This window comes from Acomys russatus, chromosome 31 (assembly GCF_903995435.1).
Source record: "Acomys russatus chromosome 31, mAcoRus1.1, whole genome shotgun sequence".
Taxonomy (NCBI): domain Eukaryota; kingdom Metazoa; phylum Chordata; class Mammalia; order Rodentia; family Muridae; genus Acomys; species Acomys russatus.
The window spans coordinates 31883764-31903729 of NC_067167.1; positions in this window are offsets into that span (position 1 = coordinate 31883764).

Consider the following 19966-nt stretch of genomic DNA (forward strand, 5'->3'; position numbering starts at 1 on the left):
TTGAGCCTTGACCTGCTGTGTTCTGTGGCCATGTTCTTTTTAGTATGACACACAGCTTTCCATGTTGTAATATTAGACTATCGGCGTCATTCTTAAAAGTTGTTCCCTCTCATAATCTGTAGTTTGCCATAAGCTTGGTTTCTGTCACATTGTGTCACTCGGGAAAACTAGAAGTCATACATCAGACCTGTCTGTGGCTTGTGCCCAAAGTACAAATATGATCAGCTTTTAAATAGATAAATCAGAACTTATGTATAGTAGGTGATTAGTGAATCCAAAATTATCTTTAATTTATTTTAGTAATATTGTTCCCCACCCCCCACATGGGGTCCCATTTAGCCCAGGCTGGCCGTAAACATGCAATAGCCAAGCCTGGTCACTACCTTCCAAGAATGTGGTTGCAGTCATATGCTACCATGCCCAGACTTTCTTTTAGTGCCTTTGACCTTATTATTTTAACATATATTCTGTGTGGTAAATTAGATCTTTTGGAAATTAGTTTGATATTTGGGGAAAAACCAGAAGTCATTCTTAACCAAACCATCCTCACTTAGGAAGCAAAATGAGGATTGCCAGTTTAGTTAACCATGGTGAGCGGTGACTGCAGGTGCCAGTTTAGTTAACCATGGTGAGCAGTGACTGTAGGTGCCAGTTTAGTTAACCATGGTGAGCGGTGACTGCAGACGCCAGTTTAGTTAACCATGGTGAGCGGAGACTGCAGGTACCAGTTTAGTTAACCATGGTGAGCGGAGACTGCAGGTGCCAGTTTAGTTAACCATGGTGAGCGGTGACTGCAGGGGCCAGTTTAGTTAACCATGGTGAGCGGTGACTGCAGGTGCCAGTTTAGTTAACCATGGTGAGCGGAGACTGCAGACGCCAGTTTAGTTAACCATGGTGAGCGGTGACTGCAGACGCCAGTTTAATTAACCATGGTGAGCGGAGACTGCAGGCGCCAGTTTAGTTAACCATGATGAGCAGTGACTGGAGGAAGAACATTCTTTCAAGGTGACAAGAAAAGAGTAGTTTCAAAATTGCTTTGTGTGCTGGCAGTTTGGAGAGTCTGGCTGGGGTGGTTCCTGCCTGTGATAGAGCATTCAGGAGCAGGGAGGAGTGTCAGGAGTTTGAGGCCTGCCTGATTACATAAAACCCTGTCTCAGAAAACAAAACGACAACAAAAATGTAGCTAATGTGAATGGAGCTGGCTTTTTGTTTTTTGTGACTTGTTTTGTGAGCAGGGTCCCATGGCTGTCTTAAACTTGCTGAACTCCTGGTTATCCTGAGATTATCCAATTACAGGCCTGTGTTCCCATGCCTGCTTGAGCTAACTATATGGATGTAAATGGCTAAAATTACATCCTGAGATGCCTTTGTTAGTTCTGATTCCTCTTTGGGTTGGTGCTATGCTCATCTGGCACTGTACTGCAGAAGAATAAGCTGGTGAATGAATTCCTTCCATTGTAAAGATTGTCATTTTGTAGAACAGTTTGCAGAAGTTTGCATGATAATTATTGGTTAAATATAACTAGTGTTACATAATTTTTGATTGTCTGTGGCTTGTATAAATCCAAGCAGCTACCACATCTGAGTGCACTCCTTAATGCAGTCTTACATCTAAGTGTAATTTTATCTGAGGAACTTTAGATGCTGGAGGTTGGTAGAGTGTTTGCCTAGCATTCAGAAGACCCTGTTCGTTCCTCAGCACTGTCTAAATCAGGCCTGGTGGCATGCGCCTGCTGCCTAAGGAGGGAGAGGGAAGAAGGTCAGACGCTGCATAGCGTCTGTGGCAGTACAGCAGGCTGCAGTTTATCTTTGGCTGGCTGAAACTCTTCCGAAAGCTAATAAACCAGACGGCAACCCCCATAGACTTAGAGGTTGCATTATTCCTCAGCTGCACGCCATTTGAATGTGAGCAGTGCACTGAGTTCAGGCACTAAGGATAAGCAGATGTGATTACAGAGGGCTTTGTGTATCATTCTATCCTCATGGTGTTACTTTCCCTTTAAAATTTCCAGATGGTTGAGTTTGATGATGTATCCTTGTTTCTAAGGATTAAAAGATAAGAAAAATGTCTACAGTGCCTTTCTATTTTCCTTATCTTTTTTATCAACTTATTTTGTTATTTTGTGACAGGGACTTGTTTCTGTAAATCAGGATGGCCAGGGACTGTCATCACTCAACTCTCAGCCCTCGACTGCTCGGGTTGTAGGTACCCTCACCCCCACCCCTGCCCCACAATGCCTAGCTTTCTATTGCACTTTAATGTGTTTCCTTTTGTGCTTCCAAGAACAGTCATTATTACAAGGCCTTAATCAAACAATGCAAATCACTGTGCCCGGAGCCAGCAGTGCAGTAGGGGCTCTGTGGTTGTGTGGTGTGCCCTCTTTGAGCTTGTGTATGTGTGGGAGGGGAGAGAGCGCCGTAAACTAAAACCACAGCTCCCTTTGGAATCTCCATTGTGGACATTTCCAACAGGAAGGAGTTACAGGATGCCATAGGGATGTGCTGACCTAGGGAATGAAGGGATCCAAAGAAGCTGACATGAACTGAAGGAAAAAATATTTCTGGCAGGGCATTTTGGCCTTTGCTACGAACTGAAAGAATTCGCTGTGCCTGGGAGGGAAATGTGTAAAAAAGAGTGGATAGTAGAGTGATAAGATTGGGGAACAGGATTGGATAACCAAAGGCATGAGAATACCTGAGAGCTCTGTCTGCCTCCTGACCGCTAATGCGCAGATTCCAAGGCAGGATATCGTGTAGCCCAGTAGACCAGGTTGGTCTCAAACTTTCAGTGTAGCCACAGATGACTTTGACCTTTGGATATGTAGACCACAGAGATCACCTGCCTCTGTCTCCAAAGTGCTGTGTGCACCCGTATCCCTGGCTGTCTTGAACTCTTGATATTCTTGCCTCTGACTTGTCTGGCATCACAGATGTGTATTGTCATGCCCAGCTTAAGAGTTGTGACTTCTGTGGTAAGATTTCTTGAGTTCACAAGCCCATATTCCTGTTCTACCTGTGAATTGCCTTGGTATGGAGCTGCTTTGTCACTAGGGTACGCTTCATGGCACTCCAGGCTGCTCAGACCCTTGGCTGTTTATGGATGAACATCTGTTCAGGGACCAGTATGTCCTGTATCTTGCTGTGCCTGAAGGAGCAGTACATACGCTGTGCTTCATACTCCCAGCGTGAACAGCCAGAGATCAAGATACTCGTGTGGAAGATGCTGGTACACTGATAGGGAGGTGCTGAGGAGCTGTGCTGTAAGGAGGAAGTCTTCCCCCAGCCATGAATGACCTGGATTGCTACCTGCCCTGCATACCTACCATAAAGTCACTCACAGCTCATTGCTGTGGTTGTCTGTTGGTGTCCTCCAAGCTGCACAAGACTATACATCATTTTTGTTTTGTTTTCCAGACAGAGTTTCTCTGTATAGCCTTGGCTGTCCTGGACTCGCTTTGTAGATCAGGCTGACCTCAAACTCAAATCAATCCACCTGCCTCTGCTTCCCAAGTGCTGGGATTAAAGACATGTGCCACCACACTCAGCAAGACTATACATCTTGTGTCTACTGTGTAGACAGACCAAGCAGTGCCTCCCTGCCAGTTGTGGGAATGGGAGGTGCAGGTCTTGAGGACGGAAGCTTAAGTAGGACCTTACTGCCGCTCTTGTATATGAGTTCCTGGCCCTTTTCTACATGGGCTCTGCTTGTCCAGTGACCGGCAGGGCTTGGTCAGAAAGCACACCCAGACCTTTTTGGCCCACTGTGTTATTGATTATACCTTTGCCATGTATTGGCCATGTGTGGCTGCAGTAGGCAGCATTAACTAACAGTACAAGGCCTAGATGCTTGCTCCACATCTGGGAACAAGTTCATAGAGCTGTCAACAGGGAAAATAGACACCGAAGTGGACTGCTCTGGACTTGTCAAGAGTGTTGAGGGAGAGTTCGAGGGAAGCTGTCTAGATTATTCCCAGTCCAATGCTCAAAGCCCCTCACAACTGCAGGAGTTAAGGGTTCATCCCCAGCAGCGTTCCCACAGACATTACAGCCACTCTTCAGTAGTCCTCGATAGGGTCCCCATAGTCGTCACCAAGTAGAGGGGGCCACGGCCACCTGCCCCCTTCCTCTTGGAAGAATACACCACATCTGAAACCTGGGCGGGGCACCTTTCCTCTTCATAAACTCCAAGTGGTCCTGCTTATCCCATGATGTGCGCTGAGGACCAGGTTAGCCATTGGGTAGCTTTATGGCCCGTCAAGTACTCCTCTGCCCTCATCTCTAGCTTGGGCTGGGTCAGATTGGTCAGACAAATCGTTATCCCTGCATTTGGAACTCCCATCGTCTCAATGCAAAGCTCTTTTCTAAGGTTATCACATTGAGGTCAGGATCCTCCAGGTCTCTTGGCAGACACGCATGAGGGGAGCCAGCCACATGGTTCCTTCAGCACACTTCACAGTCTCTGCAGTCAGCACTCTCAGAGGGCGGACGAGAGAACCAGCGCTTGCAAGTTGTCCTGGATCTTCCACGCTTGTGCTCCCCTCCACTAGAGCAAATACATAAAATGTAAAGGGAAGTAAATAAGAAACAAGAAAGGTGGGGGGAAACCGGCTATGAATGTAGCAGAATGGGAAGCATTTACTTAGCGAGCCAAGGCTTTGTGTTTGATCTCCAGCCCCAGAATGAATATAGGGCCTTGGCTCTACTGAAGACTTCAGAGCCAGAGCCAGAGGATGATTCTGAGTCATCTTAGACATTTTGAATCTGGGGCCCAGCAGCTAAAAGTGCTTTGTTTTCCAGAGGAGCAGAGTATAGTTTCCTGCACCCAAGTAGGGCAGCTTACTACTGCCTGTAACTTCCGCTCAGGCCATCTGATATTCTTTGTGGCCTTTGGGGCATCTGCACACATGTGGTACACGTTCACACACCATGCGCACCACACCACATGACTTTTTTTTTTTTTTTTTTTTTTTTTTGGTTTTTCAAGACAGGGTTTCTCTGTGTAGCCTTAACTATCCTGGACTTGCTTTGTAGACCAGGCTGGCCTTGAACTCACAGCGATCCACCTGCGTCTGCTTCCGGAGTGTTGGGATTAAAGGCATACGCCACCACCGCCCGGCTAACAAATCTTTTAAAGAAAGATTTTGAAATTTTGTGGTGGGCCTTTTGAAAATTTTCTTTAATACAAGTTTTAGGCTGGTGATTAGGACAGAAAATACCTGCATGAAAATAGTAGTTTAAAAGAGAAGAGAGTAAGGCTGGCGGGGTGGTGCACACCTGTAGTCCCAGCGCTCAGGCAGAGGCTACATCTCTGAGTTCTAGGCCAGTTTGGTCTACAAAGCAAGTCCAGGACAGCCAAGACTACACAGAGAAACCCCATCTTGGGGAGAATATAGACTAAAGATAAAGAGCCGAGAAAGTGGTCACACACGTTAATTTTAGCACATAAAGGTTGAGGCCAGCATACTGACAATTCCAGGCCAGTCTCTGGGCTACATGGTGAACCCCAGTTTAGAAGGATAGGCCCTGCTTTTCCATGCATTAGAAGGAAATTGGAAGAAAACATAATTTTCTCACTTCAGACACCTATTTAAACTGTGACAAAGAAGAGTCAATAACCTTGAAGTCTTCCATTGTAAGAGTCTGGTGTCAACTGCTGTGCTCTGAGTATAGTTTGTTGCCCCCAAAGTGCATGTTGGATTGTGGTCATGAACGTAAGAGAGATGATGGGACCTTTAAGAGATTGTTAAAAGTGATTCCTATCGTTCTCAGAAGAGGGTTGCTCTCCTGAGGGGCTGCCCCTCCTCCTGTTCTCTGGCACACCCACCCGCCCTGTATGGTGATTCAGCTTTCCACTTGCACCACTCATGCTTACCTGATCTCCCAAGTCTGTAAAACCACGAGCGAAAAGTATCTTTCCTTTAATTCCGCAGTTCCAGACATTTTGTTACAGAATCAGAAAACAGACTAAGACAATTATGTGTGTAATACTATCTTACTATTGTGCCTGCTAATTCTGAAGTGAGCTTGTTCATCCTTGTCTTCAGCAGCATTCACGGTATGGCATAACGTAGTAATATTTAAACTTACAGAGGAGATTCAGGTAGGGATATGTGGCCTGTCAAAATGCTCTTTTAAACATGAGTAAAGCCACTGTGATGCAGGCCTGTAATCCCCAGCACTAGGGAGCTGGAAACAGGAAGATCAGGAATTCAAGATTACCACTAGCTACATGAGACCCTGTCTCAAAAGAAAACAAAACACTTGAATAATAGGTATATAACTAAATAATTTTTAGATCACAAAACACCTTATAAATAAAATCTATTTATTCTACCATGTTAGAATAATTCTAATAAAAACTATGCTGTCTTTTAAAACAACAACCAAAGAGGGAAAACACAACAGATTCTCTCATACCCTAGGCTGACCTTGAACTTCTGTTCAAACACCTGCATGTGTGGATATGGATCACAGGTGTGGACTACACCTTACTGAGGTTATGATAGTCATAAGGGAAAGCCACTTTTAAAAATTACTTATTTTAGTTTTGAGACAGTCTTACTCTGATTCTCAGGCTAGCCTTGAATTAAAGCAGTTTTCCTGCCTCAGCCTCCCTAATGTTACTATAGTCAGCTGAGAAGACCACATTTAATGCGAAGACCAGTTAAGGCCATTTCAGTCTCAGTGCTGGTTATAAAGTAGTATTCTTGAGTTTGTGTGTTTGATGGCAGGAGGGAGGAAGGAGGGAGGGAGGAAGGAGGTGTGAAGACAATATGGACTTCAGCTATTTTCTGATTTTTCCCAGACTTATTTAGTTTTAGTCCCCCCCTCAATTTTTAATTTATTTTTTGAAACAGGGTATCTCTGTGTGTAGCAGGGTACAGGATCTGCCTGCCTGTGCATCCTGAATCCTGGGATTAATGATATTCAACTGCACAACCAACCACCAGGCTTCATTGTTCTGTATCAACCTGCACTAAGTATAAAATCCAGTAGCTATGGAAAGTGGGTCTTCAGCCACCAGACTGTCTGAAGTAGTCTTAATAGCCCCAGTTAGTCTTAGTGTCTTTTGTCCTCCTCCTATTCTGTCTTTCTGTGAACACAGCAAATGCACATATTTGTATGTGGGATATTTTAGAAGCAGAATTAGAGCTATGTTTTAATGCTAGTTTTCCCACCTGTCAGTTTTAATTGTTAGTAAGTCATCATTGAGTTTCGTCTTAAAGCAAAACTGAAGAGGCTTAGGAACCAGCCCTCTGCCTGACGGTTTGGACAGATGAGGTAGTCATTTCTGTGCTTGGTTTCTTCATCTGTAAAATATACAGTATTGAAGGGCTGATTTGAAGTTTCCTAATAGCTCGGAATTGCTATTGAGGAATGCTAGAGTTTTAAAGCATAGACATGTCATTGTATTATATGTGGAAAATGATTATTTCTTTTTAGCTGTGAACACTTAAAGGAATAAGCTCTGTCTTTGAGCAACCACATAGTAGGGGAGGAGATCCTCCTCGGTCTTAGACCTAGGGAAGGGTAATAGGGTGAAAACAGGAGGATACAAGTGATGGGATAACAATTGAGTTGTAATCTGAATAAGTTAATAAAATTAAAATAAAACAAAGAATTGTTGGGTGAAGGTGTTGGTTTTGAATTGCCATTACTTGTTTATTATTATTATAAATTACTGTATGTTTACTAAAGCATGACTTTGGGGCTAAGGGCAGGTTACATACCTATGCCAACAGGGGGTCAGGAGTTTAAGCTGTTGCTTGGCTCTATGGTGAGTTTGAAGTCAGCCTGGCTGCATGAGACTGACTTAAAAGCTGAAAAAACAGAAGGCAGGTTTTGTTTTCTTGCCTTTAGTGTTGTGAATTGTTGATTATTTCCTTGCAGTTTTTCACCTTCATAGGTCCTTGAGTTTTTGTCTCCGTTTCCGTTTTTCTTGTGCACTTACTTTTTATGTGTATCTGTGTGCACATAAGTGCATGTGTGGAGGCCAGAGGATGCCTTGTAGGAGCTGGTTTTCTTCTTGTGTCCTGTGGGTTCTGGGCCATGGTTGGCAGCAAATGCCTTCACTACCGAGCCGTCTCACAGGAGCCGTCTGTTTAGCTTTGCTCTTTGTTCATGTACTCTTTGCCCATTTACATGCTGGATACCATTCTTTTGATCCATTTTTTTTCTTTTTCCGAGACAGGGTTTCTCTGTGTAGTCTTGGCTATCCTGGACTTGCTTTGTAGACTAGGATGGCTGGGAACTCAAAGCGGTCGGCGTGCCTCTGCCTTCCAAGTGCTGGGATTACAGGCATGCACCACCACGTCAGGCCTTTCGCTCCGTTTTGTTTGGTGCTAGAGATAGAACACAGGCTGGATGTTTTAGGCCAGCACTCCACCAAGGAACTTCACATTAGCCTTTGTATACTTTGTTCCTAATTTGAATTCAGCATCCTCACCCCCAATACAGTTTTCTTAAGAGACACAAATAAACACGGGTAGTAATAACTGAGGAAAGTGGTGCCTCTGGCAGGGGCTTGGGCAAGGAGAGCTTTAATTTAAGTTTCCTTTTTAACAAGCCAGTCAATGTGTAAATGGAGAGGGAAGATGAGCCTGCATCTTTAACTAAGGAGCTATAGACAGTTGATAGGTTCTGAGAGTCGGCGAGTTGGCTTTCTGTAGAGGTGTGGCTGGGAGGTACGCTCCGCTTCAGGGATGGTCCCACGCCTATTGGTGTACAGGGAGCACAGACTGGACAAGGTGGGTCACTCAGGTGTAGGAGGTGGGAAATGACCTGGGGGTAGTTAGGGAAAGGTGACCATGATTAAAGTACACTGTGTGGAATTCTTAAAGAATTCATAGGATTTTAAAATTGGTATCTGCATATATTCTTTCTTTGAATACTCCAGGCTGTTGAGTAGTACGGGTCTAAGATGACTATTTCAAAATACGTTTCTTATCCTAAACAAGAAATTTAGAACACTTTTCTCTTCTCATATAAAAGTTTTGGGCATTTCTTGTAAGAGATTTTCTTATTTCTTTTAAGTTGTTAAACTCATCCTCAAAGTTACACTTTGAGGTATATAGATACACACACACAAAATTCCCAACTCTTAATGTTTTTTCTCTTGTAATACAATCTTAAAGAGGATTGCAGTTGTAGTGCCTCCTATCCCACGTGAATAATTCTTGAAGGCATTGGTTTAAAAACTTGCTAATCAGCATTGTAAAAACACTAAATCAGTAGCAGTATTAGCAGCGTGAATATTAACATCCTTGAAGCTTATGGCAGTTGTACATACATGTGCATTTGTGCGTGCGTGTGTGCAAGTATGTGTGTAAATATGTAGGCCAAGTGGGGGAAAGCAACTCTGTCTAAGGCTTCTTTTCCCTCTGCCCTACCTGAGCCGAGGCCTCAGCTGGGTGTGGCTGGTAGAGGTGGGTCTGATAAGACCTCTGTTCACTGTACCTTTTCTCAAAAAGCAAGTTAGTTAAGGTTACTATTGGTGATGAAACACCATGACCAACTGGGGAAGGAAAGGGTTTATTTGACTCACAGTTCTGTATTAACAGTTTATCATTAAAAACAGTGAGGGCAGGAACTCAAGCAGGGCAGGAGCCTTGAGGCAGGAGCTGATGCGAGGACTGTGGGCAGTGCTGCTTACTGGCTTGCTCCTCTGGAACAGCCAACCCAGGGGTGGCACCTCCCACAGTGGGCTGAGCTGTGCCTGTCAATCACTAATTAAGAAACTGCCCGACAGGCTTGTGAGCATCCCTGTCTATGGAGGCATTTTCTCTATTGAGCTTCTTCCTCTCAGGTGACTTTGGCTTGTATCAGGTTGACATGAAACCAGCCAGGACGGAGGCTTAGTCTTATTGCTTTGCTTCCCGCGGTGACCCCACTGCTATTGTTTAAAGTTGGCGTTAGACTTTTAATGTTAGTTTCTCATGGTGCGCCTCATCTTCTCATTACGGGCTGCTCTCCTGCTGAGGGTGAAGTGGCGCAGCCTGTGACTAGTTAGTTGTCTTAGCTGGTCTTCCTAAGAAGTGAGACCCTAAGGACACTTTGTGTATGAAATGGAGAGAAGAGTTGCTGCTGTATGAAGGGACTCTTACTGAACATCTGCTAGTTTGAGTAGTATAGGAAAAGCAGTTTCTTCTATGATTCATCAGCTTTACATTTGAATATGGCAATGACTGAGAATGAATCACTAAAATGTATTAATATAAAAATACTTCAAAGTTAAAGTATATTTTACTCACACATGTAATTGCAGCTCTTGGGTTGTCAAGGCAGGTGAATCTCTGAAAAATCCAGGCCAGCTTGGACTATATAATGAGTTTAAAGCCAGTGTGGGATGCAAAGCAATACTCTCTCAGACACACACACACACACACACACACACACACACACACACACACACACACACAACCCTAAAAATTGTGACATCATTCATATTAGGTCTCTTGAAATATAGTTTTAATGTTATGAAGTCACTGCTATATTTGGTTTTTAACTTTATTTGTTTGTAAACAAGGTCTCCTGTAGCCTAGATTGTCCCTGAGTTTTCCACGTAAGAGAAGGAGTTTGTGGTCTTAACCTCCTAATCTAACCCTCCTGCCTTAATGCTGGGACTACAGGCCTGTGCCAACAAACCTGGAGAGTTTTCTGGGGAGCGTTTTTTACATCTTGATTTCCAAATTAACTGAATTGAGATTCTGGGAAAGAAAAAAAAAGTAAAAGGCTTTCAAAACTTGTGAAGCACATGGTGACAGATGCACAGCAGGTCCATATGTTGTGTATCTATTATTATAGTTAATCATTATTTTTGCTTTAGAGATGAGCTGTGGCTCACCTCCAAGAGAGTGAAACTGAATATGGAAATTCACATTGTTTTTCAACAGGAAGAGCTCTCTTTCTGGTGAATATCTTTGTCTCATACATAACATAGCATCTACTAGATGAAGAAGATGCAATTCTGGGTGTTACTGTGAAGTTTAAACGGATATTTGCATCAGATGGAAGACACTCTGTCTTCTCTTCCTCCCATATATGGACTTGATGCCATAGGCACACTAATTTTGCCATCTCCTCACGACTGCTCCTTTCCGCCTCCGTGCTTCTGCACAGCACCAGCCCTCCACCTGCCGAACACTCCCTTTTCTGAGTCCATTTCCTTTTCCCCTTTCAAAACTTGCATCCAAAATTATCTCCTCTGGAGAAGGCCTTTCACCATTTCCTCCACTTAGCGCTTACTGTCTTTGCTTTACCTTAACACAGATGCAGGATTCAGTTCTGTGACTTGCCAGCACCCATGCAGTGCTAAGATTACCTGCCCTATCTCATGTCACAGTTGTTCTGGGACCTCCTTCTATTGCACAGGTAGGGCAACGGAGTGCATGCCACCTCTCCTCTTACTGCATGCATTTCTTTAGGCGTACTCTTAGGTTTAGCTGTGCTAACATTTGAATATTTCCCCCATCATTTAAAAAGTTGTGTGTGTGTGTGTGTGTGTGTGTGTGTGTGTGTGTGTGTGTGTGTGTCTTTTAAGACAGCTTCTCACTTTGTTGCCCAGGCTGGTCTTAATTCACTAGGTAACAGACTGGCCTCAAAGTCATAATGATCCTCCTGTCTCCGCCTTTGAAGTGCTGGACTTAGAAGTGTGTACAGGGCGCCCAGCAGCATTGCTTGTGATAGTGTAGTCTTGTCTTTCTCTGTGTAATCATATGTTAAAATACAACCTAAAGCCCCAGCTACTTTATTCAGGTATGGTGTGCATGAAATTTTAAAAAATCCCTATTTTAAGTAACAATTTGCATTGTTACATACACCCATGAAACTAGCACGACAATTTAGACAAATTTTCCAGTACCCCTTTAAAATTCCCTCCTGCCTCTTCCTTTAATCTCTCTTCTTTCCCACTTTACCCCAGATAACAGCTGATTGGGGTTCTGTCTCAACACTCTGTATTACTTGTGGCTTGTTTTTTGTTTCTGGCTATTATAAGAAGCTGTTACAGAAATGAAGTCCATGTTACACGTCTTTTCATTTCCCTTGGGCCTACAATGGAGGAGTGTTTTATTTGGTTCTTGTCATCCTCGTCAGTCCTTTTATATTGTCATTTGAAAGTATTTTAGCTGTCCTTGTCATCCTTCAGTAGTATGACACTGTGGCTCTTCTTTGACTAATAGAGCTGAGCATCTTGCTCGACTTAGCCATATAGACTGTTTTTGTACTGTAGCCCATGAGGCTTTGCGCTCAGGGCAGTCCTGCCTTGCCGCCTGAGTGCTGGAGTTACGGATGCAATCTAGAATCCTGCCTCTAGAACCTTGACTCTGCTGTCAGATTAGTGTTGCTTCTCATCTTGTGGTTCTTTCAGATTCGATTCTTCTGTTGACTTAAAATTATTTCTTGAGATGTTATTAATTTTTATTTTATGTGCATAGGTGTTTTGTCTGTGCACCACATGTTTCTAGCATTCCTGAGGGAGGAGATCAGAAGAGAGGCTGTCTTAGAACTAGAGTTACAGCTAGTTGTAAGCCATCATGTGATTGGTAGGAACAGGACCTAGGTCCTCTGAAAGAGCAGCAAATGCTCCTCGGGGCGTCGTTCCAGCACCTTCCCATTGACTTAATAATTACTTTTATGTTTTTCCCCCTGAGACAGGTTTCACATAGAGTAGTTTTGTGTCAAACTCTTCTGTAACTGAGGATGATTTTGAACTTCTGGTTCCCTTCCTCTACCACGTAAGTGTTGGAATTCAGTTGTCTATTGTCATCCTGGCTTTCTACTGTGATGGGGCATGCATGGCAATCACTCTGCATCTCCAACCCTACAACTACAAGTTGTAGCAAGAGCTTAATTTTTATGCTGTCTGGCACATGACATTCAGGTTCTCCCCCTCATAGTTGAGGTTTTTGGTCTCCTGAGCAGAGGTTCTTACCAATCTCTCCAGCAGAGACTTACGGTTGCCATTTCTAGGGCACGAGATTGCTTGTATTAAGGAAGAAGCAAAGTACGCTGAGCTGGTCAGTGGATTAGTCAGTGGTTGGTGCTCTTTAGCTACCCTGTCACTGGTTTCAGCAGCTAACCATGGCACACAAATGTGTGGCTTGCGGCTGCATTGGTTGTTTTTTGTTTTCTTTATTTTTGAGATAGTCAAACACTATGTGGCCCTCACTAGCCTAGAACTTGCAGTGTAGGCTAAGCTGGCCGTGAACTAGAAGGGATCTGCCTGTCTCTGCCTCCCATGTACTGGATGGAAGGCTTATGCCGCTACACCTGAGGATTGGTGATTTGGGGCTGCAGTAAGTAAAGTTGTGTATTAGGAATGTAGGATGCAAATATCAAATTTGGAACTTGGGGTGTAGCTCAGTGGTAGAAATATTTCTATCATAGGCCAGACCTTAAGTTCTATTCCTCTGGTGAGAAGACCTGGTATTTGTCAGGAAATGAACTTGTAACTTTTCAGTACTTTAAAATCGTCTGCTATTTTCCCTCACTAGCGTGTGCATTTTCACAAATGCATCCTACTCTTCCCAGAAGCTGTCTTCTGCACCAGCAGTGAAGGATGGCAGTAACTGCTGCTGGTACAGTAGTGAGTAGTGGGATGTTGAATGGAAGAAAATGTTAGATACTGATCGAGTAGGTATAAAGAAAGCAACAGCTTCATATTAGTGTATACTTTGTGAAGGGATTTGCCTGCCTTGAGACAGTCTTGCTATGTAGCCCAGGCTGGCTCATAGTTTTCCTTCCTCTACCATTGAAATACTGTAATTGCAGGCCACAGCCACTGTGACTACCTGCATGAGAACCCAAGATGATTTTCAAAGAGCACCCAAATGCTTTGCTCTTTTCCCCTTGCTTAAGACACTTTAATTTAGGGTAAAAATAACAAGAAAAACAACAGATTATTATTATTATTAATTTTAAAATTATTATTACTTTAAAATATTATTTTATATGCCTGCCTGTGCACCACTGTGTTGTCCATAGAGGTCAGTAGAGGGCATCAGATTCCCAGGAACTGGGATTACAGATAGTTGTGAGCTACCACAAGTGGGCTGGAAATCAACCCAGGTCCTTAAGAAGAACAGCCAATGCTCTTAATCACTGAACTTTATCTATCCAGACTTGGTAGTTTTTTTGTTTTCCCCAGGAGACAGGATCTTGCTCTGTAGCTTAGACTGGCCAGGAAATTACGTAGCTGAGGCTAACCTCAAACTCAATTCTGTGCCTCAGCTTCTTAAACCCTAGTGTTATAGGTGTGATGTTTGTTTTTTGTTTTTTTGTTTTTACTTCTTTCGTATGTATTTTTGGCCCCACACTTAAGTTTTAATGAGAACATAGGGACTTTATATTCTGTTTATGTTCCTGTTCTTAATTTTTCCCATAATGGAAATGCTGATGGATCTTGGGTGTCCATTTTAATTTGTTCAGGAGAACTAATACTTGCTAGGCTAGAGAAGTATTTTGGAGTACATGTTCTCCCTACTGAAATTACATTTCTCCTGTTAAAGACATTTCTGAGCTTTGTGCTTGACACAACTTGGAATTTAAAAAACTGTGCAGATGATAAGTAGACCACAGGTTGGTAGTCTGATTTCTGAACACTTGAGTTTCTTGGCTTTTTGTTTTTGACAGGATTTTTTGAGAGCTCTTCCCTTATTTATTTTTATTTATTTATTTATTTTTGAGATGGAAGTGGCTCTTTTACAGTTGCTATGTGGGAGAAGCTGTGGTCAAGTGCGTAGCGAGGGTTACTCATCAGTTATTTGCGTCCACTCCTTGTTCATGAAGCAGATAGCTTTCTCAGAGTCGGGTGTTGATGGAGGTCTAGCTTGAAGTGTATTTCTTTTTCTTTTCTGCCTGAGAGAAGAGGCATTCCAAGATTGAGTGCTTCTCGTAAAAGGGCTGCTTTCCTCAGAAGATAAAAGCTCTGGTCATCAGAGGAACTAGATTGGGCAGATCAAAACCCAAATCACCTCTTTAATGGTCTACGTTGATTGCTAAATCGATAGGCTATAGAATCACATCAGAGACAAAGCTGGACAAGCCTGTGAGGGAGATTATGGACTGGATTGAGGTGTGAAGACCCCTACAAAGTGGACAATAGTAGTTCATGGGTTGGGGCCCTTGGACTGAGTGAGGGGGAGAAAAGCTGAGCAGACATATTCATCGTTCTCCACTTCCTGACTGTGGATACATGTGGTCTCATGTTCCTGCTGCCAGTGGTAGGTTGTACTTTTAACTGTTTCCTTTCCTAAGTTGTTTTTTCAGGCGTTTTGTATGTGGTAAATTGTAACAGGTGTAACTGAACCCAAACATTCCAGCCCTTGTAGATTTGCCACCACAACAATTGGGTATTTGTTAAATGCTCATAAAGACTGGCCTGTTTTATATGCCAATAACTTTGCCCTGTCTTTTGTCAATATCCTTCCCCCCCCCCCCATCCCCATGGTTTTTCTCTGTGTAGCCCTAGCTGTTGGAATTCCCTTCAGAGACCAGGTTGGCCTTGAACTCAGATCTACCTGCCTCTGCCTCCCAAATGCTGGGATTAAAGGTATATGCCACCACTTCTTTTTAAAAAGATTTATTTCTATTTTATGTGTATGGGTGTTTGCCTGCATGCATAACTGGTGCCCATAGAGCCAGATGAGGTCTTTGGGTCCCTTAGAACTGGAGTTAAAGATGGCTATAAGCCATCGTGTTGGTGCTGGGAACTGAACATAGATCCTCTACAGAGCAGCAAGTGCACTTGGCCACTGAAACATTTTTTTCAGCGCCATTGCTACTCCTAATTGAATGAGTGGTTTAGTTCTTTTGTTTCATGAATCATTTGAGTTCTCACTTGATGCCTGCTTTGTGCTAGGTATTGTTAATAAGATGTCCAAATGCCCAAAATAAAATAAGAACTAACTTACTTTTTTATTTATGGATGTTACAGGGTTGATAGTAAGGCATTAAATGAGATTTATACGCCAAAAATAGAAAAGAAAAAATAGAATAAAGAAAAAAAATTGAAGCAGAATTTTACTCTGTAGCTCATGCTGTAACTTACTATTTAGCCAGGTTGGTTTTGAACTTGGCACAGCCTCTCAAGTGCTGAGATTATAGGTACAGGCCATGACATCTGCAACTTATTGAAGGAGTGTCGGTCTCAGGCTGAGGAAATCACTTTTCTTTTAGAAGAGGGGATGCTTGGGCAAAGTTTGGACATCAGGCAGGTATTAGGAGCCTGAAGAGTGGAGCAGGCTCTTAGAGCATCCATTGAGGTCCAGGAGCTGAGCCCTGTTTATAACAGTGGGTCCTGCAGAACAAGTGTAAGGGGAGATAGATCATGGCGAGATTTAATGGGATGGCTGCTGAGGATGACCTCTAAAAAGAAAGGATAACATAGAATTTATAGTTCTGAAAAATAATAGATTGGTACAAAACTGAAGCCACCAAAGACCATTTGCTCCTTTAAAGAGTTGTAGTAGAAGCGGAAAGATTGCAGAGCCAGTCATGGAGAGTACAGATGAAGAAGATGAGAGCTGGATGGTGGGTTTTAAGAAGAGCCTTCCAGAGTAGAATTGCTGAGAAGGCAGTTGAATAGAGGAGGCTGGAGACAGGACTGGGAGTGCTCAGTCAGTGATGGCAGCTGAAGCCGTGGATCTTTAGGGTGACAGGAGAAGATGGGGACCAGAGATGCTTCGTTAGGGCTGTGAAGTGCACACCAGACAAAGAAGAAGAAGAACTACAGGAGTGTTCTGTTACAACTGGGCAATAGACTGTTATTTAACACTGTGGACTCAGATTCCACTAGGCTTTGAGACAATAATAAAAGTCTGTGTCTCTGTTAATTTAATGGTTTAAACAAACAAACAACAACTAAAACTTACCTTTTAAAACATTTCAGTGCAGGAGCTGGGGAGATGGCCCAGCAGTTTAGAGCGCTTGTTGATCTTGCAGAGAACTTGGTTTCAGTCCTGCTTTAGTAACAACTGCCTGTTTGGGGGCTTCCGTGGGCACCAGGCATGTACACATGGTATACAGATACACATTCAGGAAAACATTCATACACATAATAAACTTTAAAAAGGCATTTAGTACAAGTTACATTCAGGAGTATCACCTGCTCTTGCTTCCTGCATAATGATTCTGTTTCTACTTATTTTACTGTTTTCAACTGTAGCATTTCTGGGACAGGAAAGATGGCTCAGCAGTTAAGAGGTGCATATGCTTTCTGCAGAGGTATTCGTTCTATTGCCAGCACCAATGGCAGAAAGCTCGCAGCTGCTTGTAACTGTAGCTCCAGGGGTATTTGGCCCCTCTAGATTTCCATGGGCATACCCACACAGAGACTCAAATACATAGACCTACAAAAAGACTCACATACATACTGAAAAAAGTAAATGGAAGGCCTTAAAATGAGAAAAATACTGATTATTTTATCAACCTGGTATAGCCCAAGTGGTACACAGAATTCTAAAACCAAATACATGATTGTAAACCACTAATGAGAAAAATTGTAAACTACCCAGGTGAATAAAGGATTTGTGGAAAATCTAAAGAAGTTAGGCTCTCCTAGTCACAGAATGTAAATGCAGCTGCAGCAGCAGTAGGGTAGATAAACTTGACAGTGAATGTGAAGTCAAGCAGGCAAAAGACTCCTGTGCTCCTCGTTGTCTACATTCTCTCTTCTGCACTGAGCGCTAGTGAAAAATTAGCAGGTTTGGTAGAGTCTGAGAAAAACAAATCACCACAGATGATTAAAGCAAAAGGAAAATTAATATGAGGAATTAGATGCTGAGAAGTTTATTGGGAAAATGAGATGTGGGAACAGATGACAGTTTCTCCTTTTCAATTTTGTTCTTTGTGATAATTGTAGTTGTCTGGCAATGCCAAGTGGATAGCTGACAGGGAACCATTTGGTAATCACTCCAGAACCTCATGCCTACCAAAGTCCATGCTCACTGTGGCCAGGATGGACTGGCTTCTGTAGCCCTTGGCCCTTTCCAATGTCATGTACAGCATTACCTTGCCTCAATGTAAATCATTCAGACTCTCAGAGACACAGACCTTTGCAAAGTGTAGTTCTCAAGCCTTTAGCGTCTGTGACACAGAAGAAAGCACAAAGGCACTGAGACTGAATGATGAAATGTAACTGTGCCTATGCAGGTAACATATGAATATGTGCTCTATTAGTCATTTTTTTCTATTGCTGTGATAAAGCACCATGACAGAAGCAACTTACAGAGAAAAGATGGATTTTGGTCTCATAGTTCCAGAAGGGTGAGAGTCTATCACATGGGTAGGACATTATGGCAGTAAGTGCCAGGCATGGCAGGAGGAGCATTGAGCGCTCAAACCCTGACCTGCATGCAAGGAATACAAAGAGCCCACGGAAACAGTGTATGGCTTTTGAAACCTCAAAGCATGCTTCCTTCAGCAAGGAGGTACACCCAGACCTGCCCAAACACTGTCACCAATTGGGGACCGAGAATGGAGATGCCTGAGCATATGCACATCCCATTTAAACCACCATGCACACGTACATATTTTAGTACTTAAGGTTCTACAGAAAACCATTTGTGTGTGTGTGTGTGTGTGTGTGTGTGTGTGTGTGTGTAAGTAAAAGGGGGTGGGGAGCCTAGCGTGGTGGCACACGCCTTTAATTCCAGCACTCAGGGAGGCAGAGGCAGGCGGATCACTGTGAGTTTGAGGCCAACCTGGTTAGAGTCCAGAACAGCCAAAGCTACATACAGAAACCCTGTGTTGGGAGAGGGGGCAGGAGAGGAGCAGGGCAGCATATCAAATGATTTGAGGAACTGGGTAATATAATTATAGGGGCCTAGAAATAAACTCTTCAACTTGGGATAAAGCTCAGTTAGTAGAATGCTGGCCTAGCAGACAGAAGGCTTTGGGTTTGAGTGATAGTGCATGCTTGTCATCACAGCATGTGGGAAGTGAAGCCAAGAATCAAAGTTCAGGATTATCCTATGCTAGAACACATGCACACACACACGGATGCACAAATCAGAACAAAACAAAACCCTAAAATTTACAAGGCAGACTTCCATCTTCAGAGGACCTTAGTTTCTCTCCAAGGCTTCACTTGATTACATGAAGCCCACTTCATCTGTTGACTTTGAGGAATTGGCTCATTGCTATGGTGAGGAGTTGTATTTAGGAATATGCAAGGCACATTGAAAACCTAGAGAACTGGGGCTGGAGTCTTGAATGAAGGGAATCAGGAGGCCCATTTGCTTCTTTTTAGAGAATGTCAGACTTTATTCATTAACATTAATTAATTTAATAATATTATTAGCCTTGAACTAATTGGCTGAGTTCCACTCACATTATAGAAATTAACCTATTTTACTTTGAGAGTTCAAAAGTTAATCACATTTGAAAAAATCTTCTCAGCAACATCTATACTTAGACACGACAGAATCTTCTGGTTATCCTAGTGTAGACAAGTGGTAAAAAATCAACTTGGCAACCATATGTGCTTGTTTTGGAATTAATAATATTTAATATTGAGCCATATAATTATTAAGGCATATGTAAATGGATTAATTATTCTACTAATATTAATTAATGCTGGTTATTAATATGGCAGCAGTTATCCCTTAACCTGCTATTTCATAAATATAAGACAAGCGACCTGTTAGATTTATTAAAAAAAAACCTTAAAACTCTGGAGCTGGGCACATATTAATTCTCTATGCTGTCTTGTCTGTTCCCCAGTGAAAACTCCCATACATACTTGCACATATCCCATTTGGGCTGCTTCTGCTCCATCAGGCCAGTCCTCAGTGCAAGCTGCTCTAGGCCATGTGCCCAGGTTACCCTATGGTGATCTGCTACTTTCTTCCTCCTTCCTCTCTCCTCGATGACCCCACAAACCCACGAACCTTAGCTCTGCCTACTTCTGTTCTGCCCAGCCCAGCTATAAGCAACTTTATTAGCCAATCATGGGAAATTTGGGAGG